Source organism: Moschus berezovskii, chromosome 23 (assembly GCF_049115385.1).
Source record: "Moschus berezovskii isolate FMDL1 chromosome 23, NW_MosBer_1.0, whole genome shotgun sequence".
Classification (NCBI taxonomy): Eukaryota; Metazoa; Chordata; class Mammalia; order Artiodactyla; family Moschidae; genus Moschus; species Moschus berezovskii.
In genome coordinates, this window is record NC_142482.1 from 20,750,542 (window position 1) to 20,774,086 (window position 23,545).

Here is a 23,545-nt window from a genome sequence, read left to right on the forward strand (position 1 = left end):
GTGTACACTGACCAAGGTGGCTGGCATATTAGATATGAAGAACCAGCCCACCCCATCACCCCAAGGAAAGATTCTTTTGTAGGGTGGGATATGAGATGAAGGAAATGAAGTGTGACCCAATCAGGAGATTCTCAGACATGTGAATCTCCACTTGAGTCTGAGTGGTTATATAAAAACATCTATGGTCCTGCCCTGATGGCTGTGCGGCTTTGTTTTGTTCTGTTAGGAAGAGGGCCTGAAGAAGGGCTGGTTGAGAGGCAAAAGGATAAATTGCTGAGCCGCCCTAAGAAAGAAAAACTGAGAAGCAGTATTCCAAAGGGGCTTCTAGGTACCATCTCAGGACCATGTCAGGGGCTATGCTTGAATATGTCACTGCCTGGAATATGCCCAAGACCTGCCACTTTCTAAATTTCTTGGGCTGGTGATCTTATGTAAAAAATTTAGACTAATCCCAGATCCCCAGACCAGGTCAATTTCAGAGTTTCTTTTTTTTTCAATATTTATTTATTTTTGGCTGGTTGGGTCTTTGCTGCTGTCCGTGCCCTTTCTCTAGCTGCAGCGAGTGGGAGCTACTCCTCATTGTGGTGTGCAGGCTTTTCATTCTGAGGGTTTCTCTTGCTGCAGAGCATAGGTTCTAGGCATGCAGGCTCAGTAATTGTGGCACATGGGCTTAGTTGCCCTTCGGCATATGGGACTAGGGATCGAACCCGTGTCTCCTGCGTTGGCGGGCAGACTCTTAACCACTGGACCACCAAGGAAGTCCTAGTTTCAGGGTTTCTTGTCTAATACTTGAAAATAAATTGTCCAAAGAGACATGTGCTGTGCTATGCTTAGTCGCTCGGTCATGTCTGACTCTTTGTGACCCCGTGGACTGTAACGGGCCAGACTCCTCAGTCCATGGAGAATCCCCAGGCAAGAATACTGGAGAAAATTGCCATGCCCTCCTCCAGGGGATCTTCCCAACCCAGGGATCAAACCTAGGTTTTCCACATTGCAGGCCAACTGAGCCTGCAATTCTTTACCAACTGAGCCACCAGGAAAGGAGACATAGATATTGACAAGGCAAAAGACTTTATTGGGGAGGGGCTATTGGGTGGACAGCAGGAGGGTTAGAAAACTCAGAACTGCTCTGTAGCAGTCTCAGGCTTATGGTAATAGAGTTTGTTTGTGGGTTGTCTCTGGCCAATCATTCTGACTCAGGATCCTACCTGGTGACTTAAGCATCTTTCAGCCAAGATGGATTCCAACAGGAAGAATTCTGGGATGTTGGTAGAAATATGGACTGGCGTATTTTTCTCCTTTGACTTTTCCTGAACTCATTCAGTTGGTAGCTTGTTAGTTCTGCATTCCTTACCAGAACCTCCTAATGTATCAGTCAGTGGTTCCCCTAACAGTTTCACCAGAGCATCTTAGATTGCCTCCAGGTATCCAAGTTCTTGAGATTCAGAATTCCCAGGGCCATCAAGTGGCAAGATTATGCCACCACATAAGAAACCAATCAGGGTCCTGGGGGGCTCCCAGGTAAGGAGCCCTTTCCGTCCTCCACTCCTTGTAGTCAAGACTTTAGCCTCCATGACCTTCCCTGAATTCCAAAGGGTGGATTCAAGGGAGGGGCAGCCAAGAAACCACCTGAAGCAAGATTAAAGTGATTAGAGAGGCTCATCAAGATTAGGAGGCCCCCCGAGACAAGATTAGTGAAGTGACTCAGACCCCATGGACTGTAGCCTGCCAGGCTTTTCCATCCATGGGATTTTCTAGGCAAGAATACTGGGGTGGGTTGCCATTTCCTTCTCTAGGGTACAAACCCTGCTCACACCATAATCTTGTCAGAAAACCCTTCAACAGATTCTCCCAGGTTGGTATACATGGTTTTTTAAGGCAGAAGCCTGGGGTGTCTCCCTTTGCCAGACCCAGTAATAAAGTTATCCTTTTCTACTTCAGCAAAAACTGTCTCTGAGATTCAGCACCGGTGTACAGAGAGGCTGAGCTTTTAGTAACATAACCAATTCAGAGAATAAACAGAGTCCAAATTGTAGAGAAAGGAGGTCATGACAGTTTGCATGCACATCCAACAGCTTTCTACAAACCATTAGCAACATTCTAGCTGGCCCCCAGCAGCCATTTCTTCCCCACATAACCATGTCCCTTAGCCCTCACACCTCACTGATGGGACAAGAGGGAGACACTGGAGCAGGATCAGCCAATCAGATTCTCTCTATCAGGAATTTGAAATTGGAACTCTGCGAGTTGGTGGAAAGGGCTTACCAGGTGGCTCAGTGTTAAAAAAAAAAAAAAAATCCACCTGCCAATGCATGGAATGCAGGAGACTTGGGTTTGATTCCTAGGTCCGGAAGATTCCTTGGAGGAGGCAATGGCAACCCACTTCAGTATTCTTGCCTGGGAAATCCCATGGACAGAGGAGCCTGGCGAACTACAGTTCATAGGGTCACATAGAGTAGGACACAACTGAGCTGACACAGTTGAGCATGTACAACTGATGCATGAGTTGGTGGAATAGGCTGCCAACTGCCATTGGCGCTTGCCATCTACCTCTACAAGGGTGAGATGAGCAGCTGCTGAGCTTCAACACCTGCTGAAAGGAGTTCAGGGGGAGCTCAGGAATGAGGCACTCTGTCCTCTGGGGAAAACTGGAGGAACTGATCTTCCGATTGTTGGATCTTCTCGAGAAATTTTATGAGCCCAAGTCTTGCATTCCCTCATGTCTAGGAAAGCACTAAAATCATTATGGTGACATCTGCTCCTCGTGACTAGCAGCAAGCCTCTGAGAAAAATGTGTGCTTAACTTCATGCACCCCACCTCACTAAAATCATAAGTAACACTCGTCTTCCCTCCACCTCTTTGGAGCAGTTTCTCAGAGCTATCTGAGATGCTGTCTCCTGGGCCAAATAAAACTTAACTCACAACTCTCACATTGCACTTTTTTTTTTTTTTTTTTCAGTTGACAAGACCTAAGCTGTGTACTTGAAAGTGAATAATAGAAATACACAAAAAGAGTCGACCTTTTTGGGGCACTCATGAGAAAGAGATGATGCCCATCTGTAGTAAGTGGACCATAAAGCAGAGAGAGGCAAAGATAAGAGGCCTGAAGGCATGGGAGAAAGTGGTTTCTGTCATCCTGAGTCATCCTAGTTGTTCAGTTTTCCTTATATTCCCTGGAATTCTCCAAGCTCCATTCATTTTTTTTTTTTTTTTTACAGTCCAGGTCTTTATTTTTACACCTATCAGGCCATGAATTCATAGGGAATGGGCTCCAACAGTTCGGGTTCCTTTCCATTGGTCCTCACAAAGTGTGCTGCTCTGGGTGGAGCAGGCTGGCGCTTCAGCGGAACCCGGGTCCCTTTCTCTTTGGCTTCCTTCTTTTTCTGATTATTTTCCTTCAGGAAGCTATCTCCGCTCTTAGCGTGCTTAATATGCTCGATACGCACATTAATTCTCTTGGCAAGAATCTTGCCCTTAACTTGTTGGTTTACAATGATGCCAACAGCATGCTGGGTGCCATTGTAGACTCTGCCAGTTTTGCCATGGTAACATTTGTGGGGCACTGCTGTTTGAACAGTACCCATTCCCTTGATATCTGCAGTATCACCCCTCTTGTAGATTTGCATGTATGTGGCCAAAGGAACAACTCCGTGTTTTCTAAAGGGCCTGGAAAACATGTAGCGGGTGCCCCTCCTCTTTCCCTTTGTGTTGGTCATTTTGGCGAATTACTGGAAGATGGCCGTTCCCACCAAAAACTCCAAGCTCCATTCAAAATACATTATCTCAGGACTTCCCCGGAGGTTGAGTGGTTGAGACTTTGCCTTCCAGTGCAGGGCATGCTGGTTTGATCACTGGTCAGGGAGCTAAGATTCCTCATGCCTCAGGGCCAGGAAACAGAAAACATAAAACAGAAGTGATAGTGTGACAAGTTCAATAAAGACTTTAAAAAATATATGCTCCCCTTAAAAAAAAATACATTATCTCCTGGATGAAGTCAAAGAAAGGATCAAGTCATTTCAAAAAGAAGGAGGAGAAAAAGAATAAATTGAATATTTGATTTCTAGATAGACATGGACATCCTACTCTTAACTATAATGGAAACACCACAGGGGGGAAAATAAAAGAAAAATGAGGACACAAACGGATAGTTCACAAAAGAAGGAATATTGACTTAGCCAACAAACACTGAAAGATGCATACCACCCAAAGATAAGGAAATGGATTAAAACGACAATAAGGCATTACATTTGCCTAATCAGAGTGGCAAAGCTTTGAAAAATATGCACTAGCTTTTGTTGGCAAGATTGTAAGGAAATGGGTACTTTCAAATATCACTGCTTCTGGGAATGGAAATTTATATATTTTTTCTTAAAGGTGAGTAGATGTGAATTTAGATAAATTGGTATGAAGAACCTTTGAAATATTCATACACTCTGATCCCCAAATCCTAGGTTTATAAATGAACTTTTCATAGAGGCATTATAATACATGTAATAATGAAAAGTTAAAAGGCTGAAAATAGCCCGTGTCCACCAGTAAGAAAACTGTTCCAAAAGAAACATGTGGGCAGGGATGGACAAAGTCCGTACTTTGTTTTTTCACTACTATATTTCAACTAAGCCTGTGGGCTACAACTACTGAGCACCAGGCCTAAATCTCCTGCTCAGCAAGAGAAGCTGCTGCAGTGAAAAGCCACAGCACTGCAACTAGAGAGCAGCCTCCACTCACTGCTACTTGAGAAAACCTGTGCGCTGCAACGAAGACCCAGCGTAGCCAAAAATAAATTTAGCTAAGATAAATTAATAAAAGATAATTTGCAACAAAAATCTTAAAAAAACAATGTCACCAGCAGTTCACAGGTGTTCCAGTTTCTCCATATCCTCGCCGACACTGGTTATTTTCTGTTTTTTGATAGTAACCATCTTATGGGTGTGAGGTGATACCCAATTTCTGTTTTGATTTGCACTTCTGTGTGTCCTAGAGGGAGCATTCTTTCTGGGAAGTGAATAGGTGAGGTTGAAGAACAGCCTACTGCGGTGAGCAGTAACTCTGCTTCCAACATTCATCCAGAGCATGATGGGAAAGGACCAGATCCCCCACCTTTGGGGGCTTTTCAGTTCCTCTACCCTATTATGCTACTACTCAAGAGCTACAAAAACAGAAGGAACCAACCAGTTATGCTATTTTTTCTTCTGGACAGAGCATCTGATACCCTGGGTCTTTTTTTTTCCTAATGTGGTGAATGGGACAATGGAAAAGAAAACCTGTCTTTATCTCATGTCCCTTGGTCCCTTGACCTAGATGCATCCAGAAATAGTACATTCTTTTCTTCTTTATTCTTTTCTTGGCCCCTTTAGTTTATCAGAGCCAAAGCATCTTCTAAGAACACACCAATTTCTTACCTCTCCCCCTTGTTTAAAAAAACCCTCACAACTCCTCTTGTTCATTATAATCATTCTTTTTACTCTTCTTCCAACTGGGTCACAATATGTAAAGGATCTTGCTATCTGCACCTAAGCAGAAGTAAGACAGAAAAGGAGGAAAAGGGGAACAAATACATAATGAACCCCTACAAGGTGCCAAATGACCATCACTTTAAATGCTTTGACTATTTAGTTCTCATCACAAAATGAGATCAGTACTATTGTTATTACCATTTTGCAGATAAGGAAATGGAGAGAGATGGTTCAAGGAGACACGAATATTGAGAAAGCCAGAATTTAACCCCAAAGCTCAGAAAGAAAACTGTGGCTTTTTAGTCACTCCAGATTTCTTTCATTTCTATGGAATTTACCTCTTCCTCACGTTCAAATTGATTGTGTTTCTATGGAGCTGTCATTGCTGTCTCTTATTTCTCTTACTTTGATAATTTGATTAATTAAGAAAGAAAGCTGAGTGCCGAAGAATTGATGCTTTTGAACTGTGGTGTTGAAGAAGACTCTTGAGAGTCCCTTGGACTGCAAGGAGATCCAACCAGTTCATCCTAAAGGAAATCAGTCCTGAATATTCATTGAAAGGACTGATGCTGAAGCTGAAACTCCAATACTTTGGCCACCTGATGTGAAGAACTGACTCATTGGAAAAGACCCTGATGCTGGGAAAGATTGAAGGCGGGAGGAGAGGATAGAGGATGAGATGGTTGCATGGCATCACCGACGCAATGGACATGAGTTTGAGTAAACTCCAGGAGTTAGTGATGGACAGGGAGGCCTGGCGTGCTGCAGTCCATGGGGTGTCCAAGAGTTGGACACGACTGAGCGACTGAACTAAACTGATCAATATTAATACAATATCTCATATTTATATAATAACACCTTATAATTTTTTAACACATTCCCTCATCTCATTCTCAGAAATAGCACAGGTGTTAGGTTATATTGTTAATATTTATGTATTTGGCTATTCAGTTCAGTTCAGTCGCTCAGTCGTGTCCGACTCTCCGCGCACACCAGGCCTCCCTGTCCATCACCAACTCCCAGAGTTCACTCAAACTCATGTCCACAGAGTCGGTGATGCCATCCAGCCATCTCATTCTCTGTCGTCCCCTTCTCCTCCCGCCCCCAACCTTTCCCAGCATCAGACTCTTTTCCAGTGAGTCAACTCATCGCATGAGGTGGCCAAAGTATTGCAGTTTCAGCTTTAGCATCAGTCCTTCCAATGAACACCCGGGATTGATCTCCTTTAGAATGGACTGGTTGGATCTCCTTGCAGTCCAAGGGACTCTCAAGAGTCTTCTCCAGCACCACAGTTCAAAAGCATCAATTCTTCGGCGATCAGCTTTCTTCACAGTATTTGGCTGTACCAGTTCCCAATTGCAGCATGTTCCCCATCCGGAGACCTAACCTGGGTTCCCTGCACTGGGAGCTTAGAGTCTTGAAAACAGGTTAAATCCCTGATCCAGGAAGATTCCACACACCACAGGGCAACTAAGCCCGTGTGCCACAACTACTGAGCCCACGTGCTGCTAATACTGGAGCCCATGTGCCTGGAGCCTGTGCTCCGAAACGAGAGAAAACACCACAGTGAGAATTCATGCACTGCAACGAAGAGTAGTCCCTGCTCACCACAACTAGAGAAAACCTGTACACAGCAATGAAGACCCAGTGCAACCATAGATATATATATATATATATACACCAGTTTGCATCTGCTCATCCCAAAATCCCCCACCCCGCTGGCTATATAGTATTCTAATTTAGGAATTTATTTTACTTGACCAGTTTCCTGTTGATGGATTCTGAAACTACTTCAAATTTTTTATTGTTATAGAAATTATTGGGACTTCCCTGGTGGTCCAGTGATCAGGACTCTGTGGTCTCATTGTGGAAGGCCCAGGGTTTAATCCCTAGTCGGAGAACTAAAATCCCATAAGCTTCACAATGCAGTCAAAAAAAAAAAAAAAAACAAAAAGGGAAAATTAACTCCAATTTAAAGATTAGGGAACTGAAGCTCCAAGAAGTTAAAAGATCCCTTTTTTCAAAATCCAAGTCTAGAACTAAGCTGCTCAGGCCAAACCCCAGACTTCTGACTGTTAAAACAATATTCTTTCCAACTAAACCACAGGGACAAGAAGCTGGAATTACTAACATAGGATATGTACTTGACAACTAAAAGTGAAAATTTCTTCTTTAACTGCCCCATTTCTCAAAAAGTTAAGCATGAGGACTTCCCTGGCTATCTAGTGGTTAAGACTCCATGCTTCCACTGCAGGGGACATGGGTTCGATCCCTGGTCAGGGAGCTAAGATCTCACAAGCCATGAAGTGGCCAAAGGGGGAAAAAAAGAAATTAAGCATATACTTGCCACAAAACCCAGCCATCCCACTCCAATGTACTTACCCCAAAGAAATGAAAGTTTCAGTTCAGTCAGTTCAGTTCAGTCGCTCAGTTGTGTCTGACTCTTTGTGACCCCACGAATCGCAGCACGCCAGGCCTCCCTGTCCATCACCAACTCCCGGAGTCCACCCAAACTCATGTACATCGAGTCAGTGATGCCATCCAGCCATCTCATCTTCTGTCGTCCCCTTCTCCTCCTGTCCCCAATCCCTCCCAGCATCAGGGTCTTTTCAAATGAGTCAACTCTTCGCATGAGGTGGCCAAAGTATTGGAGTTTCAGCCTCAGCATCAGTCCTTTTAATGAACACCCAGGACTGGTTTCCTTTAGGATGGACTGGTTGGATCTCCTTGCAGTCCTAGGGACTCTCAAGAGTCTTCTTCAACACCACAATTCAAAAGCATCCATTTTTCAGTGCTCAGCTTTCTTCACAGTCCAACTCTCACATCCATACATGACCCCTGGAAAAACCTTTACGTCCATACAGATACTTGTACATGAATGCTCATAGCAGGGTTTTTTTTTTTAAAGATTTATTTATTTATTTTATTTTATTGGCTGTGGTGGGTCTTAATTGCTGTAAGCAGGCTTTCTCCGTTGCAGTGAGTGAGGGCTCCTCTTCATTGCGGTGTTCAGGCTTCTCATTGCAGGGGATTCTCTTGTTGTGGAGTACAGGCTCTAGGTGAGCAGGCTTCAGCAGTTGTGGCACATGGACCCAGGAGTTGTGGTTTGCAGGTTCTAGAGCACTGGCTCAGCTGTGGTGCATGGCCTTAGTTGCTCCACAGCATGTGGGATCTTCCCAGACCAGAGATCAAACCGGTGTCCTTTGCATTGCAAGGAGGATTCTTAACCTCTGGACCACCAGGGAAGCCCTCACAGTAGCTTTATTTGTAGTATTCAAATAATGGAAACAACCTAGATGTTCATCAACAGGAAAAAGGATAAACAAAGTGTGATATAGCCATTCAATGGAATACTACTCAGCAACCAAGAAGAATGAACTATTGATACATACAACACGGATGAGTCTTGAAAATATATTGAGCAAAACCAGCCACATCCAAAGGAATATGTACTGCACGATTACACTCATATGAAGTTCGACAGGCACACTAAGCTGTACTGTTGAAAAGAGACCAGCGAGACCCTGCTCTCCTCACACGTTGCTCACGAGCAGACCAGTCTGTGCAGGCCACGTGTCTGAAGGCTTCGCCCCACCACCACCTGTATGAAAGCTGAACGGCTCCCTGAGAAAGGAAACTTTGTGGCAAAGTTAGACTTTCAAGGAGAAAAATAAAGGCTGTTTCCTAAATGAGGCAGCGGGGAGCCATTCTTGGAACGGTAGATTCTGGAAAATCTAGTTTGGACTTCAAAAGCCTGAGAAGGACTCCAGGGCTCCCTGCCTCAGAGGTGCAATAGAATTTGACTGCCTCGTTCACTTTCAGTCTGTCTTCCTACCACAGAGCCTCTGAGACCACTTTAAAAACCATCTCAGCTTCTTCAGAAAAGTGACTCAGATGCTCAGATTATTAGGAATGCCAGAGACGGCTGCTTGCAAAACAGGACATCATGAAACAAAACTGAAAACCCTGTAGAGGAGCCTGAATAAATCAAATACTTGTCTGTAACCACTTATGGCAGCCTATAATAAAGGCATCTCCAAAAATTCAAAATACTTGTTTCTTTTCTACAGAAATGTGCCTGTGTGTGACAGAGGGAGAGATAGAGGCTGAGTGAATGATACGGATGAGGCCAAGAGAAGAAAGAGCAAGTGAATATTCCATTTCTTACCAGACTTGACTTCCCCAAAAGGTAGTAGGGCCCATAAGCAGCAAACCCTCAATCTACACCTGTGTATATTCTTAAACCAGTGTTTCTCTAATTCCCTAGACTACTTACATTAGAGGCACCTGAGGCAAGGGAGTTCGTGTTAAAAATGTCAGTTGCTAGGTTCTGTTGTTCAGTCACTAAGTTGTGTCTGACTCTTTGCAACCCTATGGACTGCAGCACACCAGGCTTCCCTGTCCTTCACAATCTCCCAGAGTTTGCTCGTATTCATGCCCATTGAGTCAGTGATGCTGTCTAACTATCTCATCCTCTCCTGCCCTCTTCTTCTTTTGCCTTCAATCTTTCCAGACCTCTGGAATTTAAGTCATTTGTGTGGGATGGAGCCCAGGGATCACCAGGTGATTCTTATGTACTAATGCTTGACGATTATTACTTTAAACAAACACAGTGAGTTGTTTATTAATGGTTTGCTCAATAGTTTAACTTGATTATAGGTTAACAAATTAACCTCTACATTTTCACTGGTATATCTGAATTATATCTATCTCAAGAAAAACAATAGGAAATTAACGAAGAAGCAAACAAGCAAAAACACTGGATGACTGAGAATGTAAATCCATACAACCTTTCTGAAATTGTCAGGCATGTACGTAAAAATCTTTCTAAATGCTTTGATTCCTATTTTCCAATTCTAGTCAGGTGCATCTAAGGGAAATAATTTAAAGAGAAAGCCAAGAACTATGTATAAGAATGTTTATTTTGCCATTGTTCATAACAATAGAAAATGGAAACCATTTAAATGTCTCACAACAGGAGATTGTTAAATAAGTTACCATAGTGCCATGTGGTAAATGCAGATCGATACTTACTGACACACAAACATGTTTATAGTATATCATTGAGAAAGATTATGAAACATTTTAGCATTTTTGCAAACAAAAAGTTTGGAAGGATAAAATTTTTAAAATGTTAAGAGAAATTTTCTTTGGTTGGTAATGGTTACAGGTCACATACTTTTTTCTTCTACAAAGAAGAAATGTTTCTAAATTGTTTTAAAATAATACACATTATTTTTATAATTAGAAAAAAAGCAATAAGTCTGTATTTCTTTTGTTATTTATTTATAATATTGTGTTAGTATAACACAATGATTCAATGGAGAATGCAATGGCAACCCACTCCAGTACTCTTGCCTGGAAAATCCCATGGACAGAGGAGCCTGGTGGGCCGCAGTCCATGGGGTCACTAAGAGTCGGACACAACTGAGCGACTTCACTTTCCCTTTTCACTTTCATGCATTGGAGAAGGCAATGGCAACCCATTCCAGTGTTCTTGCCTGGAGAATCTCAGGGACAGGGGAGCCTGGTAGGCTGCCGTCTATGGGGTCGCACAGAGTTGGACATGACTGAAGCGACTTGCAGCAGCAGCAGTAGCAATGATTCAATAATTTTATAGATTATGCTACATTTAAAAGTTATATAAAATAATGGTTATTTTTCCATGTGCTACACAATGCATCTTTGTTGCTTATTTATTTTATACATAATGTTTTGTATCCCTTAATCCCCTACCCCTAGGGCTGTATTCATTTTGAATAAAAGTGGGGAGGCCACTGAATTCCGTGTCTGAGGAATGGGATGAAGTCCCAGATCTACTATTTTCTCTAAAATAGGGATGGTTAGGTGAATTTCCTGGCAGTCCAGTGGTTAGGACTCCATGCTGAGGGCCTGGGTTTGATCCCTGGTCAAAAAACTTATGTTCTTCAAAATCCTCGAGGTCAAAAAACGAATAAATAAAATGGAGATGGCACTACCTTCCTTGTCTACCTCAGAGGGTAGTTGTGAGATAAAATGTGGAGATGTTTTGTAAACTATACAGTGTTTTATAAAGTAGTGTATTACTAAGTCTTGATTTTCACATAAGAGACACAAATTCAGGTATGCAAAGATTGGTTATTAAAGCATAAAGGTAGACACTTTTTTAACTGCTTTTTACTGTTTATTATGGAAGTTATGAATCACATGACAAAAGAAGGTAGAATAATATAATGACCTACCATGTGTACATCACCCAGCTTCATTATTATCAACTTAAGAGGCAATTTGTTTTAGCTCTACCTGCCTACCCGCTCTTATACTAACATAGTACTAGACATTGAACTGGCATTGGGCCTATATAATTTTCATAGACATAAAAGAATATTTCAGTTCTTAATTCCTCATCTGAGAAGAAAGAGCTGTACACTTTAAAAGACAGATCGAATGTTATGGTGTTTGAAATGCATTTCAATTTTTTAAAAAGACAGGAATTAACTTATATACGACACAGCATAAATGGCATTCAGAAATTGCATCATGGGTAAATTCTCATCCATGTTGTCGTCATGACTTCAAGCTCTAAAATGGCTACAAACTCTCCTTAAAACAACACAAAGCACTCACTAGGAAAAGCACTGGAGGGTTAACAGTGACAATAGTGTGTCAAGTATAGTCATTGGAATGTGGATGACATTTCTCCCCTCAATTTACATGAAAACCTTACATCATTCATTACATTAAAAATGTATGTGAAAATCTTCTATGATTCATCATATATACCACTTAATTGTAGAAAACAAAAGCAGTGTCCAAACACATTATTTCTCCAGATTGCTCACGCCCAGAAGGCATTCTACCAGAAATTCAACACCGCAACTAAAAGTTGTTTCAAGCTATCCTGAAATAAACAAACCTGTACTCTAGCACCGCCCTCACAGTCAGTAACAGACGGAAATAAGTCAAGGGAAATGGGGCGCTCGGGACGCTGTCCAGCACATAGTGGGTTACCGTAACACCTCACAAGGCTATCTCTGCACCTACAGAAGACCTTTTGGATCCATTATCATAGGTATGGTTTTCCCTTTAATGGATGAAGAAACTGACAAGCTTAATGAGCATGGTTGAGGGCGTGGAACCAGAGGACTGCTCATTCTGTCCTGGGAAAGTGAAACTGGGACAACCACTTGGCACCACCAAGACCTATGTCTAGGAAAGCTGAAGAGGTGATTTCCCCTATGTTCCAGCAAGTCCATTTCTAGGTATGTGCCCTAGAAAATTCTTGCATGTGTGGTACAAAGACACAATGATATTCTTTAGAACAACACATGTGACAGCAAAAATCTGGAAGCAACCTCAGGAAAATGGATTGATCAATTGCGATACAGTCATGAAATCAAACACCTACAGTAATTAAGTTGACTGAACTAGCCATATGTAGCAACACAGGTAAATCTCAAAACCATGAAGCCCAATGGAAAAAGTAGTGGCAGAATGATTCATATAATATCATATCATTTTTATAAGGTTTACAAACATGTGAAACAATGGCATATACTTTTTATGGATTCATACATATCAGCTTTAAAAGATAATAAGTAGTAAATTTAGGATAATAGTTATCTCAAGAAAGAAAGAGAAAGAAATATAAATAGGGGAGGGATACCCAGGTGTCTGTGTGTATAATTGTTTCTGTAATATTTTACTTCTTTAAAAATATCTAAAGCAAGTATGGTATAGCGTTAGGATTTTTGTATAAGGACGTGGATGTTCGTTATGTTTTTCTTTACACTTGTATGTACATATGTTTGCAAGCAGAAAACACTGGTAAAATGCTTTACTATGTCACAGGCAGTGATACTGTTAAGTTCTTTACCTGTAGTAGCTAACTTAACCATTTTAACAACCCTGCGAGGTAATTAGTCAAGGCTATGGTTTTTCCCCAACTCCAGTGTTCTTGCCTGGAGAATCCTAGGGACATCGGAGCCTGGTCGGCTGCCGTCTATGGGGTCGCACAGAGTCGGACACGACTGAAGTGACTTAGCAGCAGCAGCAGCATGGTTTTTCCAGTGGTCATGTATGGATGTGAGAGCTGGACTGTGAAGAAAGCTGAGCACCGAAAAATTGATGCTTTTGAATTGTGGTGTTGGAGAAGACTCTTGAGAGTCCCTTGGACTGCAAGGAGATCCAGCCAGTCCATTCTAAAGGAGATCAGTCCTGGGTGTTCACTGGAAGGACTGATGCTAAAGCTGAAACTCCAATAGTTTGGCCACCTCATGCAAAGAGTTGACTCGTTGGAAAAGACCCTGATGCTGGGAGGGATTGGGGGCAGGAGGAGAAGGGGAAGACAGAGAATGAGATGGCTGGATGGCATCACCAACTCAATGGACATGAGTTTGAGTAAACTCCGGGAGTTGGTGATGGACAGGGAGGCCTGGCGTGCTGTGATTCATGGGGTTGCAAAGAGTCGGACATGACTGAGCAACTGAACTGAACTGAACTGAACTTACGAGGTAATAATTGGGTTGACCAAAAGAAAAACCCAAACAAACTTTTTTGGCCAATCTATAGTATGATTACCCCCACTTTATAGATGAGAACACTAAGGCACAGAGATTAGAAACTTGACAGATGCTACATATTTGGTGACAATATGGTGATACTGGGTTTTTAAGGGAGTCTGGTTTCATCTCTTAGCAACCAAACCCTACTGCCTCTTGAAACACTTCATTTTTTTTTTTTTAATAAAAGGGAGATGGGACCAAGCAGAGAGGTAAATCCACATCACACAGGTCAGTGAAAAAGCAGTTCAACACTCTTTCCTGACCTTCTTTTGCTACTGAGAGGAAATGCTTCAATTTCCCACCAGATCACATGGCCTAAGGCAGAGAGTCCTGCCCAAGCCTAGAAACCATACACCATCACTACACAGTGGTAACACTAGAGTAAAGGCCACGTTATCTGGGACCCGGAATGAAGAAGATAAATCAAATAGCAAATTCTTAGAGGATTCCTTTTTTTTTAAAAGGTCATTGACATTTAAAAATTATTTTATTTTGGGGTGTGCTATGTGTGCTGTGCCTTTGCACAGGCTCTGCACACACTGAGCACACAGTTTTCTCGAGTTGCAGCAAGCAGGCCTACTCTCTAGTTGTGTGTGGGCTTCTCATTGCGGCAGCTTCTCTTGCTGCGGAGCACAGGCTCTAGGGTGCATGGGGTTCAGAAGCTGTAGCTTAGTAGTTGCAGCTGCCCAGGCTTAGCCACCCTGTGGCATGTGGGATCTTAGCTCATGGACCAGGGACTGAACCTGTGTTCCCTGCGTTGGGGGGCAGATTCTTAATCAGTGGACCACCAGGGAAGTCCCTGAGAAGATTCTTCTGAGGCCTCAAGTCTCCAAGAAATTCTCTAGAAGGCAACACAAAGCAGAATAATTAGTTCTATGAGTGAAGAGGGCTTTTCATTAGAGTCTAGCTAATAATCTCATGAATTCTGATTGTTGCTGAATTATTATCTGCATTTGAGCAGGCCCATTTGAATGGGGAAATTCCCAAATGAGTCATCATCTCACATAATTGAAATAAAAAGTAACTCCCAACTCTTTTGTGTTACACAAGATCAACATTAAGAGTAGATAGAAATCAGGTATATTGTTTGCCTCCAGACCTGTTGACAGCCTCCACCACCTCTCTGGGGTTGGTCAAAGGCCATGGTGCATAGTTGGGTTTGTGAGTGATCGCTGATGCCACCTCCTGAGATCCTCTGCAGCCCTGCCTCCATGTTCTGCATTGAGGCAGAGCATGGCTCAAAGGGTTGGGGAAACTGACAAGCTTCACTGAGAAAGCGAAAATCTTTAGAAACGTCCGCTGAACATTTTTCAAATGGGTAATGTATTTTTGAATAATGGAGGATGTTTTCAGTCCTATCACATTTCTGAATCCTACAATTTCATTTCCTTTAGCAAGTTCTTGTGGGTGGCTCACCGTTCCCACGAAAGAGTGAACACCCCAAGGGATAAAACCATTTTTGCATTTCTAGAGCAATTTCTTCTTCACAAAGAGGTTCCATATCCAATATGTCATTTGTTCTCCTGCTATTTGAGTCATCAGGGATAGGAACAATGGCAATAACAATAGCATATTTGATATTGTTGAATGAAAGAACCCGGTCACAAAACATCACATAGTGTAGATTTCATTTATAGGAAATATCCAGCATAGGCAAATCTATGGCGGGGGGATTGTGCTGTGAAAATCCATAGGAATATAAAGTAGATTAGGGACTCCCTGGTGGTTCAGCGGTTAGAACTCCACACTGCCACTGCAGGGCATACTGGTTTGATTCCTGGTCAGGGAACTAAGATCCCGTGGTTTGGCAAAAAAAATACAAATAAATAAAATAAAAATAGAGTAGATTAGAGGTTGCCAGAGGTTGGGAGGAAGAGGTAATGGAGAGTGAGTGCTGATGTGTACAGGGTTCCTTTTGGGGTGATGAAAAAGTTCTAGTTGCACAGTCTTGTGAATGCATGAAAAAGCCACTGAATTGTGCACTTTAAAACGGTAAACTTTATGGGATGTGATTTTTCTCTTGATTTTTCTAAATCACAAAAGTGCTTACCACAGCTAAGTCAGGCCAAGAGCTTTGCCTAATCATCTCTCCTAATCATCTCAACAGGCTTACAAGATCCTCATTTTATAGATGAGGATAGAGGCTTGGAGAGAGCATTACTTCACAATAATGTGGCAAACACATAAGAACCGACCAAAATTCAGATTTCTGACCCTCACTTTCCAAATTAGACCTTTAACTGTCACTCAGAAATTCATGAAGATATCTCTGAATGTAACTCAGTTGATGGTATTTCGTCTATTCCACTAAGGGACAGATCTTTGCAGTGCTTTTTGCTTTTACCTCTTATGGTGCTTTTTAAAAATTTGCGGTTCGTCCTCCCAAGTTTTTGAGAATTAAACGTAGCATTGATTTCCCCTGAAAGTCCTTAACTCTCTAAACCACCTTCCTTCTGATAAAAAGCAAAGTTTCATTTCTTAGCTCCTCTCCAGGGAAGTCCCTCAGGGTCACACAACCACAGTCGATTTAAGCAAAGCTGTGACGTCTCTCCCTTTTACACTCATCCTGCTTCAAGGACATGGTTACCCTTCCACAGGACAGCTCCCCAAGTGTTTTTGTTTACTCTGACCTAAGAGGTCAGTTGGATGACAAGTGAGTCAGTCAAAACTGACTGACTCACTTTCCTTCCTCTTGAGAAGGAAAAGACTCATAGCAACTGTCTCTGTTATCCTCAGACATTCAGAATTCAAGGGCAGAGAGAGCTGGAGTGACTTTCCTATGGCCATGGAGTTCGGAGCAGACTGGAGCCTAAAATCCTAAAACTATGGCAGATTTCTCAAAAGAGTCGCAATCAAAAGAAACTGATATTTATATAAAATTTAAATTTAGGGCTTCCCTGGTGGCTTAGTGATAAAGAATCTGGCTGCTACTGCAGGACACAAGTTTTATCCCTGATCTGGGAAGATCCTACATGCCACAGAGCAGCTAAGTCCAGGTGCCACAAGTGCGGAAGCCCACTTGCCCTAGAGCCTGTGCTCTGCAAGAAGAGAGCCCACCAAGCTCCTCTGTCCATGGGATTCTTCAGGCAAGAATACTGGAGTGAGTTGCCATGCCCTCCTCTAGAAGATCTTCCCAACCCAGGGATCAAACCCACATCCCCTGTGACTCCTAAGTTGCAGGAGGATTCTTTACCACTGAGCCAGCTCCTGCAATGCAGGAGACACAGGTTTGATTTCTGGGTTGGGAAGATGCCCTAGGGAAGAAATGGTAGTCCAGTATTCTTGCCTGGAAAATCCCATGGACGGAGGAGCCTGGTGGGCTACAGTCCCTGAGGTGGCAAAAGAGTCGAACATGAGTTAACAACTAAACAACAACATATATATATATGACACTTTATACATATATGTATAAAGTGTCATGGGACTTCCCTGGCAGTACAGTGGTTAGGACTCCATGCTTTCACTGCAGGGGCATGGGTTTGATCGCTGGTCAGGGAACTGAGATTTGGTGAGTGGCATGATGCAGCCATAAATAAATGCCTTCAAACTGTGGTGCTGGAGAACACTCTTGAGACTCCCTTGGACAGCAAGGAGATCAAACCAATCAATCCTAAGGGAAATCAACCGTGGATATTCATTGGAAGGACTGATGCTGAAGTCGAAGCTCTAATATTTTGGCCACCTAATGTAAAGAACCGACTCACTGGAAAAGATCCTGATTCTGGGAAAGATTGAAGACAGGAGGAGAAAGGGATGGATGACAGAAGACCAGATGGTTGGATGGCATCAATGACTCAATGGACATGAGCTTGATCAAATTCCGGGAGATGGTGAAGGACAGGGAAGCCTGGAGTGCTGCAGTCCAAGGGGGGATCACAAAGAGTCGGACATGACTGAGCGACTGAACAACAACATGGCACAGCCAAAAACAACCACGCCAGATTATCAGAGCAACAAGAAGAAAGCTATACATCCAGTGTTTAGATGGCAAATATTAAGAACTTGAAAAGTCAGTCCATAAAAGATGACCAGGGACTTCCCTGGTGGTCCAGCAGTTAAGACTCTATCCTGCCACTGCATGGGGGCACAGATTCCATCCCTTGTCAGAGAACTAAGATTCTGCATGTTGCCAAAGGCGTGACCAAAAAAAACCCGGCCAGGCTTACTGTCCAGTAGAGAAGGACAATGAAGGAGAATTCTGAACTTTTCTCCTGAAAACATTCAGTGTTTTCCTTGTCCTTTTATATTTTATTTCTCATAACTGAACTAGGGGCTGACATAGCACTAACCGCCACTCTCCCCTTGGCAAACCTCAGACTCCAACTCCAATCTAGCCATCTGTGGTTTGCCCGTTAAGGGACTGGACTAAGTATAATTTATACATGTACATTTACAAATAGAGACATAGTACAGAGAGAAAAATAAATGATTTCAACCCTTTCGATAGGAATCATCACATTTAACAAAATGGTTGAAGGATGGCCAGCCCTGCACTTCATCTGCTATCGGATCTCTGAACCTCTAAGTGGTCCTGCCTTCCTTCTAGGGAAACATCCCACACCTCAATCCTGTGCTGAGCTGAAGCTTTTATGGACAATTGGGCTTCCCTGATGGCTCAGATGGTAAAGAATCTGCCTGCCATGCAGGAGACCTAGGTTTGATCGCTGGGTTGGGAAGATCCCCGGGAGAAGGGAATGGCTACCCACTCCAGTATTCTTGCCTGGAGAATCCCATGACAGAGGAGCCTGGCAGGCTATTGCCCGTGGGGTTGCAAAGAGTCAGACAAGACTGAGCGACTAATACTTTATTTTCTCTCCAAAGTGCTACCTGGAAATACCCTAAGAGTTATTTGCATTATAAAGGGGGACTTTAAGGTCATTCTGGACACAGCTATATCTGGGAAGAAGGGGAGTTTACAAAAACAATTTGTATTTGAAATGACTGTCAGGTTCCCTAAACTTTCTAAAGGAACTTTCAAGAAGCCTAGAAGTTTTTAGGTAAACCGAAACTTACAATGTGAAGCAAACCAAACCCTTCACTACACTCTCACACCGTTATCTTACCTGAGCCTTGAGCTTCACAACAACCTGTGAGGTGGGCTGGTCACTGATTCTCTTCCCCAGACCAGGAGACCCCCGGGAAAGGGAAGCAATTCCCACAGGCCTCAGTAACTGGAAGTTGATTCCTTCTTCCAGAAAAGCCTTTAACAGACTTTCATGAGCCATCCTCCTAATCAACAGAGGGCATTAAGAGTCTTTACAGGTAGGTTTGCTTCTGGCAAATTCTTTCCCTTTCTTTTCCTTTTCCTTTCCTTTTTTTCCCAAGCTGCACGACTCCTGGGATCTTAGTTCCCCAACCAGGGACTGAACCCCTGGCCCTCAGCGTGAAACACCAAGTTCTAACTGCTGGACCACCACCAGGGAATTCCCTTCTTACCATTTCTGTTTTCACTTAAATCTCACTTCTGCATTGTCACTTTATGACCCTTGTGAAAGTGTTGGTGGTAATGCAAACTTCTACCACAACCTTTGATTTCAAATTTTCTTCCCACATTTATTTTCCTATCTGGCCATGGGTGGCAGTGGCAGCACCAAGAGGTGACTTGGGGAGAATTTTAACCTCCCCACCCATCAACCTCTCCAAATAAACACACAATTTAGGCTTCTCCAGTGGCTCAGCAGTAGAGAATCCGCCTGCAATGCAGGAGCTGCGGGAGACGTGGGTTCAATCCCTGGGTCAGGAAGATCCCCTGGAAGGGGGCAACCCACCTCAGTATTCTTGCCTGGAGAATCCCATGGACAGAGGAGCCTGGCGGGCTACAGTCCATAAGGTAGTAAAGAGTTGGGTGTAATTGAAGCAACTTAGCACACAAACATAAGAAAAAAGAGTTCTAGGGAAATGCAACTTCGCAGCAATTTCCTAACATCAGAGTCCTCGAGTTTCATCTCTCTGAAGTATCATTTATGTGAAATATAGAGTAAGGGAATGCCCCTAGAATTGTACAAGAACAGAGACTTGCCTAACAATCTTTGAAAGAGACTGCTACTTCTAAGAACTCCTATTACAGAAATTCTGGGGCCACTGAAGGATGATAAGTGGTAAGAAAATAGGACATTCCAAGATCTGACAGTTACCAGCAGAAAGGAGCCAAGTTAGAGATGACTAATGTAACAGGGAAATGGACCCAGACTGTAGATTGAGACAGGTAAAGTTCAGAGTTCGGGAGTTAGTCAGCAAACAGCACAATTACGCAGAGCCTAACATTGATCCTAGGAGCAGGCCGATTGGACTTTGGTCTGGCGTGGAGAAGAGAGGAGCTCTGAATCCACTAACCATGAGTTGAGCCACAGAGAAGTCCAGGGCTTACGCATCACCACCAGAAATGCTGGGATGACCTCTCACAAGAAGGAACAAAAGTTGCAAGGTGGACTGAAGGTGTCAGTAAAAGTTGCCATCTGTTTCAAGTGGGTTCAAATTTTGATCTGGAGTCTTGAGTTTTTACTGTGTTTCAATCTACTAGTTTGTAAAAACCAAAAAAAGAAGATTAATTTCCCTACACCATCATGAATTATTTTGTTAACTAGACTTTCTAAATTTCCTGACTCTGGTCACAGACTGGAAGATGAAACCACCCTCTGTGCTGGTGGGACAAAGGATGATTTGGTTGCGTGTAGGAAATGGAGTAAGGTCTGTGCAAGCGGCATGTCCCAAATTTGGGGGCCAGACGTCCACTTTCAGACTGTTTCTTTTGAACAGAAAAGAAAGGGTCATGTCTGATTCTGTGGAGGAGTCCACCCTACACCTGTTCATAGTCACAGTGTTCTGTTTCCCATGTCACCAGGAGGCCCGGAGCGTCCCCTATCTGGCCTTTTTGGACAGGCCTTAGTTGGACCACCTTAAAATAACGTGGCCTAGAGTGTGGCAGCAGTTGTGAGCTCTGGACAGCTGTTATATCTGACCTCCCCTGGACACCACTTCTTCATCCTCTAAATCCCGGAGTAGAGAATAGACTTCTTAGCCCGCTTTTTTGGAAGTGTACCAGCACCTGTTGTCATGAGAGGGCCATCTCTGGGGGGCTCAGGGCAACCCCAGGGGGCTCAGGGTGCCAGCACTGCCCCAGGCCTCTGCCTTGAGGCATATTTTGCAAAACGACACTTTGTAACCCCTTGCTCTTCATGTTACATCCTGACTACTGGGCCCGGCTCCAAGGCCTTGATCTTTCTGATGAAACAAATCTACCTTACACTTAGGGCAGAGAGCAAAGGGCAAACGGGCAGCATGTGGAAAGGTTTGGCATGAATAATCCCCACCACTAGCCAGGGAATTAATAGAACTAGCAGGATTAGAGACATGGGAAGTTAACTGCTATGAAGAATAAGCATTTATGGTTTACCATGTGCCGGGCACTGTGCTGCACACGTCTTGTACATTGTGTGCTTCATTTACTACAACAGCCCTAGGTGGCATGGCTGTCTCTTTTTGACGAATGAGGAAACCTATGATTTTAAATAAGCTGCTCAAGTTTACATGGTCAGTATGGCAGAGTCAGAGCTGGGTGCAGTTGTGGGTTTAATTGCTGAGGGTTTAATTGCCCCATGGCGTGTGAGACCTTTGCTCCCTGATCAGCGATCAAACCACCATCCCCTGCATTGGAAGGCAGATTCTTTTTTTATTTTTTTGGAAGGCAGATTCTTAACCACTGGTGGTGGTTTAGTCGCTAAGTCATATCCGACCCTTGTGACCCCATGGACGGTAGCTTTCCAGGCTCCTCTATCCATGGGGTTTTCCAGGCAAGAATACTGGAATGGGTCCCCATTCTCTTCTCCAGAGGCTCTTCCTGACCCAGGGACCGAATCACACCAGGGAAGTCCCTTAAAGTAATAATAATAAATGAGAGATTTCTGATGCTCAGATTGTTCTCAATTTAGCCAATGGGAGGTCTTGAAGTTTGGCTTCTGTGTTCTTTCAATACATTTGATAAAATCAGATAGATTTGATAAATTTTTGGTAAATTGGATAGATTTGATAAAATCTTTTGATAAACTCCCAATGTTCTTTGAATGCTTTCTCACTTTCTGGCACAAGAAGATATTTTAGGTTTATCTTATGCATTCTTTGCAGAAGTCTGTTGACCAAGAAATCCTGGTGCCCCTCGTTGGAGCATGGTATTCGGAACCAAAGGTCCGGTTGCTGTGTGTGCTTATAACACTGGTATGTCATTCCTTCTCTAGGCTTTCTCAGTGGACAAAGTCAGGACGTTTATTTGAAACTGTGAGTTCATACTGATATCTCCAAATTTAACCGACCTTCACACAGAATGTTCTCCCTTTCCATTTTTGTAACTCCCTTTGCCCAACTGTGAAATAAATGGCTCCCACTACCTTCATATAGTATATATGGCATATTATATATTCAGTTCAGTTCAGTTCAGTCGCTCAGTCGTGTCCGACTCTCCGCGACCCCATGAATCACAGCACGCCAGGCCTCCCTGTCCATCACCAACTCCCGGAGTTCACTCAAACTCATGTCCATCGAGTCGGTGATGCCATCCAGCCATCTCATTCTCTGTCGTCCCCGTCTCCTCCCACCCCCAATCCCTCCTAGCATCAGAGTCTTTTCCAGTGAGTCAACTCGTCGCATGAGATGGCCAAAGTATTGGAGTTTCAGCTTTAGCATCAGTCCTTCCAATGAACACACAGGATCGATCTCCTCTAGAATGGACTGGTTGGATACCCCTCTGTAATTTCTTAATTTCTTTAAAAACACTCTAAATTAACCCAAGATTCTAACTGTTTTGGGTAGTGAATTTCCCTCCTCCTTGGCTTCATGTTTTCATACAGAAAGTGCTCCATTATAGTAGCATCTGGCCTGTGGCACCGGCCTCTTTGTCTCCTCCCCTAGGGAAGAACAACATTTCATTGATTAGTGAATTGCTCAATCCAGTCTGGCTCTTCTTTGGGGGCACAATCTTACCTTTAAAGAGGAAGTTTCTGGTCTATTGTTTCTATTTTGTACCAATTTGAGGGGCGCAAGCTTCATGTGCCACAGAGGGTGGGGCAGTGTATAGTGCTGTGCTGTGCTTAGTCACTCAGTCGTGTCTGACTCTTTGTGACCCCATGGACTATAGGCCGTCAGGCTCCCCCATCGTGGGTTTTTTTCAGGCAAGAATACTGGAGTGGGTAGCCATTCCCTCCTCCAGGGGATCTTCCCAACCCAGGGATTGAACCCAGGTCTCCTTCACTGCAGGCAGATTCTTTACCATCTGAGCCACCAGAGAAGCCCATATATTTATGTTCAGTTCAGTTCAGTCGCTCAGTCGTGTCCTACTCTTTTCGACAATCTACCAAGTATAGGTCAATATTTATTTATAGGGTTTTTTGGGGGAGGGCGGGACAATGAGACACACAAATCTGAAATGCAAAATTTGATGAATTTTGACAAATATGTACATTTATGTAACTTGCACTCCTACCAAAATATAGAACATTTCCATTGCCTTAGCAATCTGACATCTCCAGACACAACCACACTTCTCATTTTAACCA